This window comes from Aotus nancymaae, unplaced genomic scaffold (genome assembly GCF_030222135.1).
Source record: "Aotus nancymaae isolate 86718 unplaced genomic scaffold, 86718_ANA_hifiasm-v0.15.2.pri h1tg000014l, whole genome shotgun sequence".
Classification (NCBI taxonomy): domain Eukaryota; kingdom Metazoa; phylum Chordata; class Mammalia; order Primates; family Aotidae; genus Aotus; species Aotus nancymaae.
In genome coordinates this window covers 74,088,134-74,101,321 of record NW_026988425.1, presented here as the reverse complement: position 1 = coordinate 74,101,321, position 13,188 = coordinate 74,088,134, and the positions used below count along the sequence as shown (strand labels likewise).

General features: G+C 41.5%; 1 long non-coding RNA gene across 1 annotated transcript; it reads left to right on the top strand.

The window, feature by feature from the left end:
* Positions 1-869: 869 nt before the first annotated feature.
* On the top strand, positions 870-13,017 carry LOC135274802 (uncharacterized). The gene is made up of 3 exons (XR_010342538.1): positions 870-1,216; positions 10,995-11,112; positions 11,428-13,017. It is a non-coding gene; the product is annotated as an uncharacterized LOC135274802 (long non-coding RNA).
* Positions 13,018-13,188: the final 171 nt, after the last annotated feature.

Sequence of the window (13,188 nt, the reverse complement as noted above, 5' to 3'; positions counted from 1 at the left end):
CTCCTCTTTCTCCCAGTTCTGTATTCCCTAGCTCTAAAGAAGCATCTGGTGATGACAAGAACCTCCCTGAGTACCCAGGGGCAAGGGCAATGCTGGGAAGGCATTAGTAACAACCTCCACCAAACGTCCCTGAGTGGAAGCTTCCTAGGTCAGGAAGAGCCTGTGTAACTTGGAAGACTTGTGGGAAATTCTGGAGGCTGGGGAAAGATAAAACTTATTCATGAAAATGTATAGTTCATTCTCATATGTAAAGATCATAGATACCTCAGAGGGAACTTTAGAGGCATGTCATTTTCAGGAATGTTTTATTCACTTTGCTTTGAGCCTCCATTACTAAACCACACAGCAAATTGTCTCAGCCCTGAGCTCCAGAAGGACCTAGGTTTGGAATTCCTCGGATCTGCAGGTCAGAGCTGTTTTGGCAGTGCAAAACAGGGAAGCTGGCACGGTGGCTGTCTGCACTGTGTTGATCTTTTGGTCTGATACTTATTTTTAGTTTCACTTTCTTTTAATTATGGTCTCTCCATATCTGACCTTAACAGCACCATTCTTTTGGTTTGCTGGTTAATTTTAATGATAACAGTATATTACCATTCGAGTGGTTTCTCAGGTCACAGTGTATTGCAGAGAGCAGATTGTTAATTAAATGGTAATGTTTTCTGAATTTGGAAGTAATTTCTAAAGTTAATAGTTATTAGTTACCTTGAAATTGTAAAACAAAATCGTCAGTATATAAAATCAGTACATAATTAGCAAGCTGTCCTCCAAGAAGCAGATCACATCACACTCTGTCCAAAAGGAACAGCTTTGCTGACGAGGCACTGACATAGTTAAGAGAAACCATGAATCACGCAAGGGGCCAGGAAAATGGTGCTGCCCAGCTCACATTCAGAGGCAGCATAATTTATGAAGCTCTGAGGACAGTGGGAGGTAGGCTGTCAGAAATGCTAAGTCCTCTGTGGAATTATTACATTCCCTTTGAAAGATTTGATGTCATTGAAACGAGGTAATCTGGGGAAGCTTGGAGGTTCTGTGCAACTGGGGAAGTGTGCAAAGATACTTGGAAATGAAGCCAAATTTTTTCAGCCCTTTTCCCACTGGAAATCAGGCCCAAGGTCTTATGAAAACAGACTTTCTTTTCAAACATCAGGAGGAAATACTGCAAGAAGGATACCCATGGCACTTTGAACGTTCCGGATCCACCAATATCAGAAAGGTCAGAGCAATGTAGAAACTGCATGGACTGTGACTTTCAGATCTGTGTTTGCTTCCTCTCTAAACACATTCTTTTCAATTATTTAAGATCAGATATTGTATCTGTTCAAGGGGAAAAGAGAATGAAAAATTAGCACTACATGTTGATGAGTGGTGCAAACTTATTATCAGTTATTATATTTGTTATTACTTTTGATAAGTAATTTCTAACACTTACCATTGAGTGCTTACTGAATGCTAAAAACAGTGTTGAGTACTTTGCCTGGGTTATTTTACTTAGTCCTAACATAAACATAAGCACCACCTTCCATTTAGAGATGAGGAAACTGAGGCTTAGAGAAGCCAAGCAACTTGCCCAAGATCACACAATTGATCAGTGCTGGAACCTATATTCCAGTCAGTTTCTTTAGCTTTTATAGAGGTATTGAGTTTTAATCTAATAAAAAGATTAAAATGACTAAATCTACTTGACATTTTGGAATTGAATATGATTCACCTTGAGGTAGAGCACTCTGGATTTTGGCATAGCAGACTATTTTTTTTGTCAAATCATTTTTATACAATTCCTGTCTGGTCCATAATGGCTCTGTGCATGTACTCTCTGAATATAGATGAAATCACTTCACTGTTAATGCCTATGGAATGTTTCCTCAGTAAGAAAAAAGTTTATGCAACTTTGGAAAGTGTTGTCTGAACAACAGACCAAAACCATCTCATACGACTGTCAGATTCTTTTTTTTTCCCTTTCCTGTTCATATACACAGTTCATCCATTATGACTTGTATCATAAAGAGGTTTCTTTTAATGGGTTATATTACTTTCTGTCACACAGCCACTTATTTCCTTGGAGGTCCATTGTACACACTATCCATTTCCATGGGGGTATGTAGTCCTGTTTCTGAAGTATTTATAAGAAATTTTATCATGGTTTCTATGGCAATAGAGGATGAGAACATTCCTTCAAGCCATTTAAGATGATAATTCACCAAAACAAGTGCATATATTTTTGCTTACTAACCGGCCATTGCAAGGTCTGGGGTAACTTGGTTGGCAGTTTGAAGAAACCTTTTCCTTCTCACTGCTGTGCATCAGGCAGCTACCTGGTCAAAACATTGATTTTAAGAAACATGAATGGCCACAGAGCAATTTTAGCAACAGTTTTTGCTGAACCTTTTGTGGTAAACATTGCCATTTCCTAGGTGCAGAGTGATTGGACTTCAAAATGAACCATCAAGCCCACAGGCAAGCTTAGTACAGAAGGCAGGCCTGCTTTCCAGGATAGTAGTTAAGCTTTTCTCTTCTGAATCAAATATCAGAAATAAGCCTTTCTCATTTGTGTATGATACCAGAATAAATAGAGGTCCCTCACAAGGGAAGCATTTTGATTCAGCTCAAGTCAACAGATGGTTATGGGGATGTAGTGTGGCATTGCAGAAGGACAGCAGGCTTTGGGCTCACCAGAACTGGATTCAAATCCTAGCTTGAGTTACGGAGCCCTGAGAAAATTACTGGCTTGCTTTAAAGCCCTTTCCTCAGTTGGAAATTAAAAACAATAGTGCCAACACTGTCAGGCTGTTTTAAACATAGGAAATAATATACATGTAAACTGAGAGCAACTCAGTCCTATCTTGGAGAAGAGACAGAAGCTAGAAACAGAAATCCTTTACCTCGGTTTCTCAGAGCACAGTAAAGGAGACCCTGTGTGTAATCTACAACAAATTGATAGGGAGAAACATGAATGGCCATGCCTTTCTCTCATCCTTCTCCCCAAAGTCCTGTTCTCATAGGGCTCACCTTTCCTTTCCTTCCCCTTCTCCCATCTCATTAGTGCTGTCCTTCTGGCTCCAGGTCTCTTAATTCTATGTCAGAAATGCCTAGGAACCTGGAAAAAGTCTGATTCTCCTCAGAGGGCAGAAAAAAGGAAGAGCTGCAGAGCAAAAGCCAGAATACTTTGTAGCTGGCAGAAAGGGCGTGGCGGAGGCTGCAAACAGACATCCATAAAAAGGTGTGTGCTAGCATATGCACAGAACACTCAACTCAGTGCCTGGAACCTAACAGGTTCTCAGTGGAAATATCCTAGATTAATAAGGATCCACAGCATGCCAGGTACCTCGTGAGTATACAGGTTAGAACTCAATGAGGAGGAAAAAAGATCCCTACTTCAAGGAGTTCATAGGGTAGAAGATATTCTTGAATTTAGGTGTCTATTTTAAGCTGCTACATCATCACTAAAACAATGGACATGCACTCAGTTATTTTCGTCAAATACCCTATGCATAATAGAACATTTATATGGCATAAATGACAAATTAACATATTAATTGCATTCCAGAGAAGGAATTTCAAAATGACCAAGAAACATTTTAAGAAAAAAAAAACAACATATCAAAATAAAACAAACAAAACAACCCACCAAAAGCAAATTACCTAACGTGCATTTATTAGTTTTATATTTAGCAACAAATGTTACTTGTGGGATGTATAATAACTAAAGTGTTACCAATGTACGTACATTGTGTCATTGCTTTTTGTCAATGATGATATCCTGATTAAAATGATAAACATATACTTCATTCAGTTCTTGCTTCCTTCTGCTTTTATAACTGCCACCCTATTCTAGTTGTAAATGGATTATGGGGATATGAAATGAGTTACTTATTAACACTATTTTGTGGCAGATTACCTAACCTCTTTGAGCTTCAGTTTCAAATCTGCTAAATGGGATTGAATTTAATAGTAGTAGATACCTCATGGAGGTACTGGAAGGACTAAGTAAATCAATGCATCTTTAGCATCGAACAGTCTGGTGCAACTGTAAATACTCAACAAACGGTTTTTCTTATTATTGCTGCTATTTTCATTGTTTGTTATTGTTTTCGTATCATTTCATTATTGGATCTGAACTCTCTGAGGTACAAACAGGAAGTAGTTTTAAATTTCATTGCCTTCAAACATGCTCTGGCTTACCTCCCTTTCCTACTCCTTGATGATACCTCAGGCAGATTCTGTGTATTTTCCTGTTACTTGAGGATATTAGGCGAAAGTTTAATTTTATAATTTAAAACATCTTGTCCAACCTAAATCAAAACTTCCATTTTCCATCAACTTGAAAGTGTTTCCCCTCTCCTCAGCTCAGGTCAGGCCAGGGATCCCACAGATCAGTGGAGGGAGCAGCGCAGGATCTGCTCCTTGGCCTGGATCTACCTTCTCTGCCACCTGCTTCTGGCTCCCTTAGGGTTGACGATAGGATAGTGGTGTGGGACAAGACTGGGAGCAGCAAAAACAACCCAGAGGAGACAGTAGCTGCTGTTCTCATGCTTCTCTTTCGGTTGTCTCCTGATGAACTCTCTCAAATGGCCTCCATCCAGGCAACTGTCCATCTGCTGGCTCTTGCCTTCATGGAACACTTTTGTGGGTTCTTCTGAGACTCTCACCCCTCCATCCGGTCACTGTTAAGAATGTCAAACACCACACTCTGCTCTCAAGAAAGCAATATTCTCTCTGGTCCAGGGTGCAGCCCTGGCACCCAGCTACCTTGCAGGTTGTCTGTTGAACTTATGGGAAATTGAAATTCGTCCCCTTTTCCCTGTCAAATTCTGGAAGAGCAGGCTCTCCCATTGCTGTCCTCTCTGTCCCTGCTCACCTCCTGTCAAGAGTCAGGCATGAGCCTCTGTTCTTCAGACTCCAGGGAACATGTGATTTGAGGGGAGAGATAAACCATAGCAGTTTCCACTTTCACAAATTCCTTTCACACCAGAGTCTTCTCTTTAATGATTTACTAATTTCCCTTATAAATAGGGTGAGGGCATGATGGAATACACAGTCAAAGACCTGGTGAGCAAGTCCTGCATGGATGTGTCCAGGAACTGCCATGAGAATGAGCAGTCTCCCGCTGCCTATTGTCTCCGGCCCTGGTGCTTCAGCGGAAACCCTGAGACAGCAGGAAAGGTCCCATCCAGCATCCTGTTACATTTTTATTATGACAACATTTACAACAGTCTCTTAATTGGTTTTCCTGCTGCCTATTTGCCACGATTTCATTCCACCCCATATGCAGCCTCTAAATTAATCTTTGCCCCAAAACTCTCTGATTCTTGTCGTGTTTCTCTTTTCAGTCAGTCACTGTGGCTTCCACAGGTTGGCTACCATCCCAATAGGCCTTTTAAAAACACAGGAAAAAGTTTAGGGTCTCCAAATTGAGTGTAATCCCAGAAGATTACAGCAGATATCACAGTAGTAGAGTTTCTGTGGTCCCAGAAGCCCATGTGACACTGTCTGTTTTCAACTCCTTGCTTATTATGTCAGACTCCCCCGGCTACAAACATAAACTCCACTAATTCAATGAGGCATTTACGGTATGATCAAAGATCCCTGAGGCACTAGAAAGTGTGTCTTTAATAGGTAATTCCAGCTTCACCATTTCATCTAAGTCCTCTAAATTTTTAGGAGTGACCCACAGGCTGAATATTACCTAGATTGCTTAGAGCTGATTTCTCCAAGAGCCAAACTCTACGTCAAGAAAGTGCAAAGTAGAAAATCTAACCAACTAGAATTTTGGAATCCAGAGAACATCTAATTCAACTTTCCTATTTTACACATGACAGAATGGTGACTCAGAGAGACTGTGACTTGCACAAAGTCCCCAGGTCATCTGAGGCATGGCTGGAAAAAATACCCAGTTCTCTTGATTCCTAGACTCAGGCTGGTTTCACTATCCCAGGTGATTGCTTGCCTGTTAGTTTCATTACTTTGTCAACCACCATCCAGTCAGTCCCCGTACTACAGAAGGTCACTTCCCTGTAATGGAAAGGGAATACTCTTTCTAAAATTGGTATTAAAGCCTTCTCTGATAGCATGTAGGGAGAAGAAGAGTACCTATTAAAAAGAATTAAAGCAGACTGCAGACACATAATTTGTCTCAGAAGATGCTGATGGATCTTTTTGGTTATGAAAAGGAAGGCCCAGGATTTGGCCTGGATAGGAAAAGCTAAGATAAACTAAGCCAAATTGCTTTAAATTATAAAGTAACAGGAATTTTCCACTTCCAGTGAGGATTGGGAGGGAGATATTTTGGCAGGCTTGAGGCTTGGAAAAGAGAGAATAAGAGGGAAAAATTCCCTGGAGATAGGGAGAGTGGGCAGACCAAAGGGGAAGCTAGCTATTTAAAAACTCCCCAAAACTTAGAGCAAAAAGGCATTATATTCAAATGTAAGTGCTTTTCTGGTACACTGTGATTGCCCTTCATGATCCATACTTCTTCAGTAGAAGTCTGTTATACACAGCAATGGATATTAGAGATGCCTTGAGGAATACAGGATGAGGGAATTTGCCCATGCTTGGGGTACGGGTTGTGGGAGAGTCAAAAAATCATGAAAGATACTGACTTCTAGGTTACTATGGTTGGCAGCATAATAGCCACCCCCACCCAAAAAATGATGTTCCTATCCTAATCTCATGAACCTGTGAACCTGTGAATATTTTATTTACATGGCAAAGGAGAATTTAGGTCCCTAATCGACAGACAGGGAGAGTCTCTGGGATTACTCATATGGGCTAAATATAATCACAAGTGTTCTTTTTTTTTTTTTTTTCTTTTTTTGAGACAGAGTCTTGCTCTGTTGCCAGGCACCAGGCTGGAGTGCAGTGGTGCGATCTCAGCTCACTGCAACCTCCACCTCCCGGGTTCAAGCAATTATCCTGCCTCAGCCTCCCGAGTAGCTGGGACTACAGGTGGGTGCCACCACACCCAGCTAACTTTTGTATTTTTCAGTAGAGACAGGGTTTCACCGTATGGGCCAGGATGGTCTCCATCTCTTGACCTTGTGATCTGCCCGCCTCGGCCTCCCAAAGTGCTGGGATTACAGGCGTGAGCCACCACGCCTGGCCACAAGTGTTCTTAAAAGTGAAGAGGGAGTCAGAAGAGGAGGTCAGAGTGATAGGATGTGAGAAATCTCCACCCACCGTTGCTGCTTTTGAAGATGGAAGACTGGAGCCATAAGTTAAGGAATGGGAGAGCAGCCTGTAGAAGCTGGAGAAGACCAAGGAATATTCTTTCCTCAAACCTCTAGAGAAGTCTCTAGACTGGGGAAGTTGGGGAAGTCTCTAGACTGATTCTTGTCATATTTCTCTTTTCAGTCAGTCACTGTGGCTTCCACAGGTTGGATACCATCCCAATAACCCTTTTAAAAATACAGGAAAAAGCTTAGGGTCCCCAAATTGAGTGCAATCCCAGAAGATTACAGCAGATATCACAGTTGTAGTTTCTGTGGTCCCAGAAGCCCATGTGACACTGGCTGTTTTCAACTGCTCGCTTATTATGTCAGACTCCCCCAGCTACAAACATAAACTCCACTAGCAGAAAGCATTGAGGACTGTAGGTCCGAAGAACTGGTATCTAGTCTCAAGTTCACAACCTTCCTCAACCTCTAGAGAAGTCTCTAAAGGTTTGAGGGAAGGATGTTCCTGCTGACACCTTGATTTTAACTCACTGAAACTCATGTTGGACTTCTGTTATCTGTTCTGCTTCTTCTTATCTGTTAAGATAAGAATCTTAATATTTATATTTAACTCAAATGTTTCCAAGTCCCTCAGGTTTCTGGGTTCAACTTTGTAAAAGTGCAGAGTTGGCCCCAATATTTCCAAAGTTTTCCATGGCAGTAAGGAACTGACATTCTACTTTGTGGTTGTCCCAGTCTGCTACTATATAATCAAAGCTTTCAATTATTTCCTGAATTTATTATATCCATTTGCTTTATGTTGCCATTCAAGTCACTACACAGGCTTGCCCAGCTTAACCTTCTCAACTTCACCTGCCACTCGTCTTCTTCATGAATCCTCTACTGCTGCCAAATTGCACCATCGGCACCTCAAACATGCTTCTCTGGGCATCTGCTGTCCTGCCACCAGGAAAGGTTTATCTCCCCTGTCCAGTGCCTCCGGAATGTGAATAATCAGCTTGTCTCCCAAGGCCTAGTTCAAGCATGGTCAAATCTCCAGTGTCCTCTAGCCTCCCCTCCTCAGAACTTCCCAGCATTTTGTTCTTAGCTCTCTTATAACCACCTGTGATCATTTGCAAGTAAATGATTTTTTTAGGGGATGTGCTCAAATAGACAAGTTTACTTGCAACTTGTCTATTTGAGCACATCCCCTAATTCATTGTGTTGGCCAGAAGCTCCTAAGGAGCATAACGGGTATTGCTCATCTCCACATCCTCGACAGTACAAAGCATGGTGTTTTTTGCATCACAGATGCCCAATACATGCTTGCTGAATGGTGTCATGAAAACATTTTTGGCTATACAAATTAAAGCGGAAGTCATTATAACTAACATTATCAGGCTGGGTGCGGTGGCTCACACCTGTAATCCCAGCACTTTGGGAGGCTGAGGCGGGTGGAGCACAAGGTCAGGAGTTTGAGACCATCCTGGCCCATATGGTGAAACCCTGTCTCTACAAAAAATACAAAAAAATTAGCCGAGTGTGGTGGTGTGTGCTTGTAGTCCCCGCTAACTCGGGAGGCTGAGGCAGGAGAATCACTTGAACCTGGGAGATGGAGGTTGCAGTGAGCTGAGATCGTGCCACTGCACTCCAGCCTGGGCAACAGAGCGAGATTCTGTCTCAAACACACACACACACACACACACACACACACACACACGCCCACTAACATTGTCAATATATACTTCCCTATCTTTTCTTTTTTCTGAATGCCACGGTTCATAGTTCAAAAAGGAACCACCATAATCTCCAAATAACTCCTCCATACTTTGAAGTATCATTAAATATTGAATAAGGTGAACACATATCTTTGCTTGCCTGGGATAGTCTCAGTTTACATCTGTTGTCCTCGCATGGTGATTAACAGTGCAAAAGTGTCTTTGTATGGATGACAAATTGGACAGTCACCCAACTGTTGGAGGACATAGGCTACATAGGTAGCCTCTGCTTGTCAGCCTTTCCTGAGAAGAACAATTGGAAACCAGTTACTCCCACCAGATGTCCTCTTTGCTCCAGCTGCTTGGCATTTCTCTCCCCTCGTCTTCTCCTTCCATGACAGCCCTCAATACTTGGGTCTGTGCCTCCGTGTCTCTGCCTCATTCCTGCTTTCCACTCTTGATTTTGTCTATGAGTGTGTCTGCAGTGGCAGGGTCAGAGGAGAGGGAAGAACGAGGAAGACAGGACAAATCCCAAGCTAGCCGCTCTCTTGTCACTCACCATGTATGTGTCTCCAGCCTGTCCCCCTGGTCTCATCTCAGTGTTCCCAGGTGTCATTCCCCGCCTTTATCATTCTGTTCCTTATCCTTCATGCCTGGCTCTGCTTTGTATGTCCCAACAACACCCATCACTAATTCCAGTCCCTGGCTGAAATCAAGGGAATGATCACCAGCCTCGCTCTTACTGTCAGGATAACCCTTAATCTCACAGCGGGAGAAGGGCTCCTAATATCTTACATTGTCACGCATCGAATTTTTCTATAGCAGCAATTTCCAAAACGTGTTTTGGGGAACTGTAGTTTGGGGTGTTAATATGTGTTACTCGCTAAAAAGATTTCAAAGTCAAAGAAGGTCGATGAATTCTCAATGGAACCATTTTAAGCAGTTTTCTTTTCTTTAAAGAAAACTTAAAGCCTTTTATATGCAAATGTACATTACGAATTTCTGAGAGGGATGTATGATGTGCTATGTTTCCCAAACTTATTTGACCTTGAAACTTTTTTTCCTTGAAACTTTCTTGAGGGAATATTGTTCTGAGAAGCATATTTTGTCTTAAAGTAACATAGTTAACTCTTGTGGATCAAGCTTAGGTTTTTGAGAATGAACACAGTGGTCTATAGAACATAGGCATGATTGTTCTAGTGGGACAATGCATTTTAAGTTTTACAACCACATTTTTGGAACCCAGAAGGTTGTTAAGGGGACAACTGTGTTTAAGACCCATCCAGCTAAGAACTGAGCAAATGTCCAGAGAACAGAGGCAGACAAGCAGAAAGCATCTAGGACCGCAGGTCAGAAATGCTGGTATCTAGTCTCAACCTCACAACTGTTAGCTAGGTACTCCTGAGCAATGTTCAACCATTTTTGTCCTCAGTTTTTTCATCTATTACATGAGACAATTTATGATGATATGCACTGTTTACAATAGCAAAGACTTGGAACCAACCCAAATGCCCATCGATGATAGAATGGACAGGGAAAATGTGGCACATATACACCATGGAATACTATGCAGCCATAAAAAACGATGAGTTCGTGTCCTTTGTAGGGACACAGATGAACCTGGAAACCATCATTCTCAGCAAACCGACACAAGAACAGAAAATCAAACACCGCATGTTCTCACTCATAGGCGGGTGTTGAACAATGAGAACACATGGACACAGGGAAGGGAGCATCACACACTGGTGTCTGTCTGGGGGAAATAGGGGAGGTACAGGGAGGGGTGAGGAGTTGGGGAGGGATAACATGGGGAGAAATGCCAGATATAGGTGATGGGGGGGAAGGCAGCAAACCACACTGCCACGTGTGTACCTATGCAACAATCTTACATGTTCTTCACATGTACCTCAAAACCTAAAACTCAATAAAAAATAAATAAATAAAAATAAATTTGTGATGATATTAAAACAAAAATAAATAATGTCAGCTCTACATATGTCACTGGAACTTTAGGAAGATCAAAACAATTATGTGAAAGGACTTTGAAAATGGTAAGGCTTTTCTTAGTGAGTACGTCTAAAAGTACCATTATTATTATTATTATTATTATTATTATTATATACAGGGTCTCACTCTGTCCCCCAGGCTAGAGTGCTGTGGTGCGATCTTGGCTCACTGCAACCTCCACCTCCCAGGTTCAAGCGATTCTTCTGCCTCAGCCTCCTGGGTACCTGGGATTACAGGTGCGTGCTATCATGCCTGGCTAACTTTTTGTATTTTCAGTAGAGACAGAGTTTCGCCATGTTGGCTGAGCTAGTCTTGAACTCCTGACCTCAAGTGATCCTTCTGCCTCAGCCTCCCAAAGTGCTGGGATTACAGGCATGAGCCACCAAGCTGGGCCTATTTCTTAATTCATTTGGTTTTCTAATAGGGATAAAGACGCAAACTCACAAATAAACTTCAAACCCTACTTTTTTTGCAAAACACTTTGATCCAAATAATTTTCCCCAACATAAAGTACAATTATTAAACTAATTTCACGTTTTTTCTTCTTCTAGATCTTCACTCAGGTGGAGGAGCAGTGCAGTGGCCAAGAGAAAGTTGGGGTTGACAGAGGGAAATAAAAAGAATTCTGATATGTAATAGATGGGATAATCAGGATACGGTAGGTCATGGTCACATTTGAGCTCCAGGTGGTGTCTGACTGACTTGGAAACAGTGCAATAGGCGCAAATTTGACCCTCATAATTCCTGCCAATTTGGACCCTCATAATTGGGTCCAAAGATATTAGCTGTCACTTGACATTCCCATTGGCAAAAATGAAGGGCAAGCCTCTATTGACAAAGCATGAAACGTCATCCGCTGTCTCTGTAACACCATAAATGAGTCACTGATTCCATAGAAGAGCAAGAAAAAAGAGCAGGAAGAGCAAGAAATGTTAGTTACCATCTTTCTCCATCATCCACCTCATGTGACGGAGCAGAATGTGCCGCTGGGCAACAGCGACATGGGGCTGTTTCTTGTCCCACTCAGCTCCAGTACTGGGATAATCTATTAAATCATCTCACAACTTTCTGGGTATTCTATTCATCCTCTTTGTTTCAGAGACTGATTTAGAGAAGGGAGACTCAGTAATCTGTAAAGTATTGTTTATCTACAAGATTTTGGTGTGTTAAGCAAGAATCAGCAATTAGGTTTAATGCCTCACTATATTTGCTTGAAAATGGAACCTGTAGCAAAAGTGAATGTACTATGCTGAAAAGAGCATTTAAAAAATAATCTCAGCTGGGTGTGGTGGCTCATGCCTGGATCCCAACACTTTGGGAGGTCAAGGCAGGAGGAATGCTTGAGGCTAGGAGTTTGAGACCAGCCTGGCAACATAGTGAGACCCTATCTCTACAAAAAATAGAAAAATTAGCCAGGCATGGTGACACAAGCCTGTAATCCCAACTACTAGGGAGGCTGATGTGGGAGGATGGCAGTGAGCTGTGTTTGCGCCCCTGCACTCCAGCCTGAGCAGCAGAGTAAGATCCTGCCTCAAAAAAATGAAAATAAAAATAATAAAAATTTAAAATTAATCTTAATTGTTCTTTACTCTAATGGTACAAGCCATGGATGATAGTAGGGAAGTGAATTACACAGGCAAACATGGATAATAAGGGCACTGCATTGTAAGAGTCACATGCATTTAGGATAAGGGGCTACTTGGAGAAGGGGAGTTTCTCTGTAAATAACACAAATAGAGAGATTTTCTGGTTGCGTTCCCTTACTAGAACCTGTACTTTGAGTATCCTTTGTGTTTTTTTTACTTTTATCATTTGATGTAAAGACATGTTTTATGAAAAAGCATGGCTTACATGAGTTCCAAATTGTTTTATTTATATACTACTACTTTCATTTGTTAGCTTTCTTTTTAAACAAAGAGTCTCAAAGGATATTATGAAACCAAATTCATTAATCTGAATGTATGGTGAACCACTTGTTTGCCATTTCATGAACACAATTAATCTTGCTTTTACCTACCCACAGTGATTCAGTGTTAAAAAAATGATAATAGAACCCAGTCCCCTTTATTCCCCTGCTTCAAGTTCAACTTTGATTACTTAGTACATACCACCAATTCTAGGCATTAAATTGAATTTTTCGACAGTGAATCAATTAGCACACATTCTTTGTTGTGGTTGAGGAGTGGGTGTCAATAACAGAGAAACAAGATTGAGAAGAGTGGAGGGAAACAGGTTATTTTATCTTTCAAAGACAAAGTTCTGTGCAAGGAAGCTTCTTGGTGCTCATTAGGAACACAAACCTCCATACATGC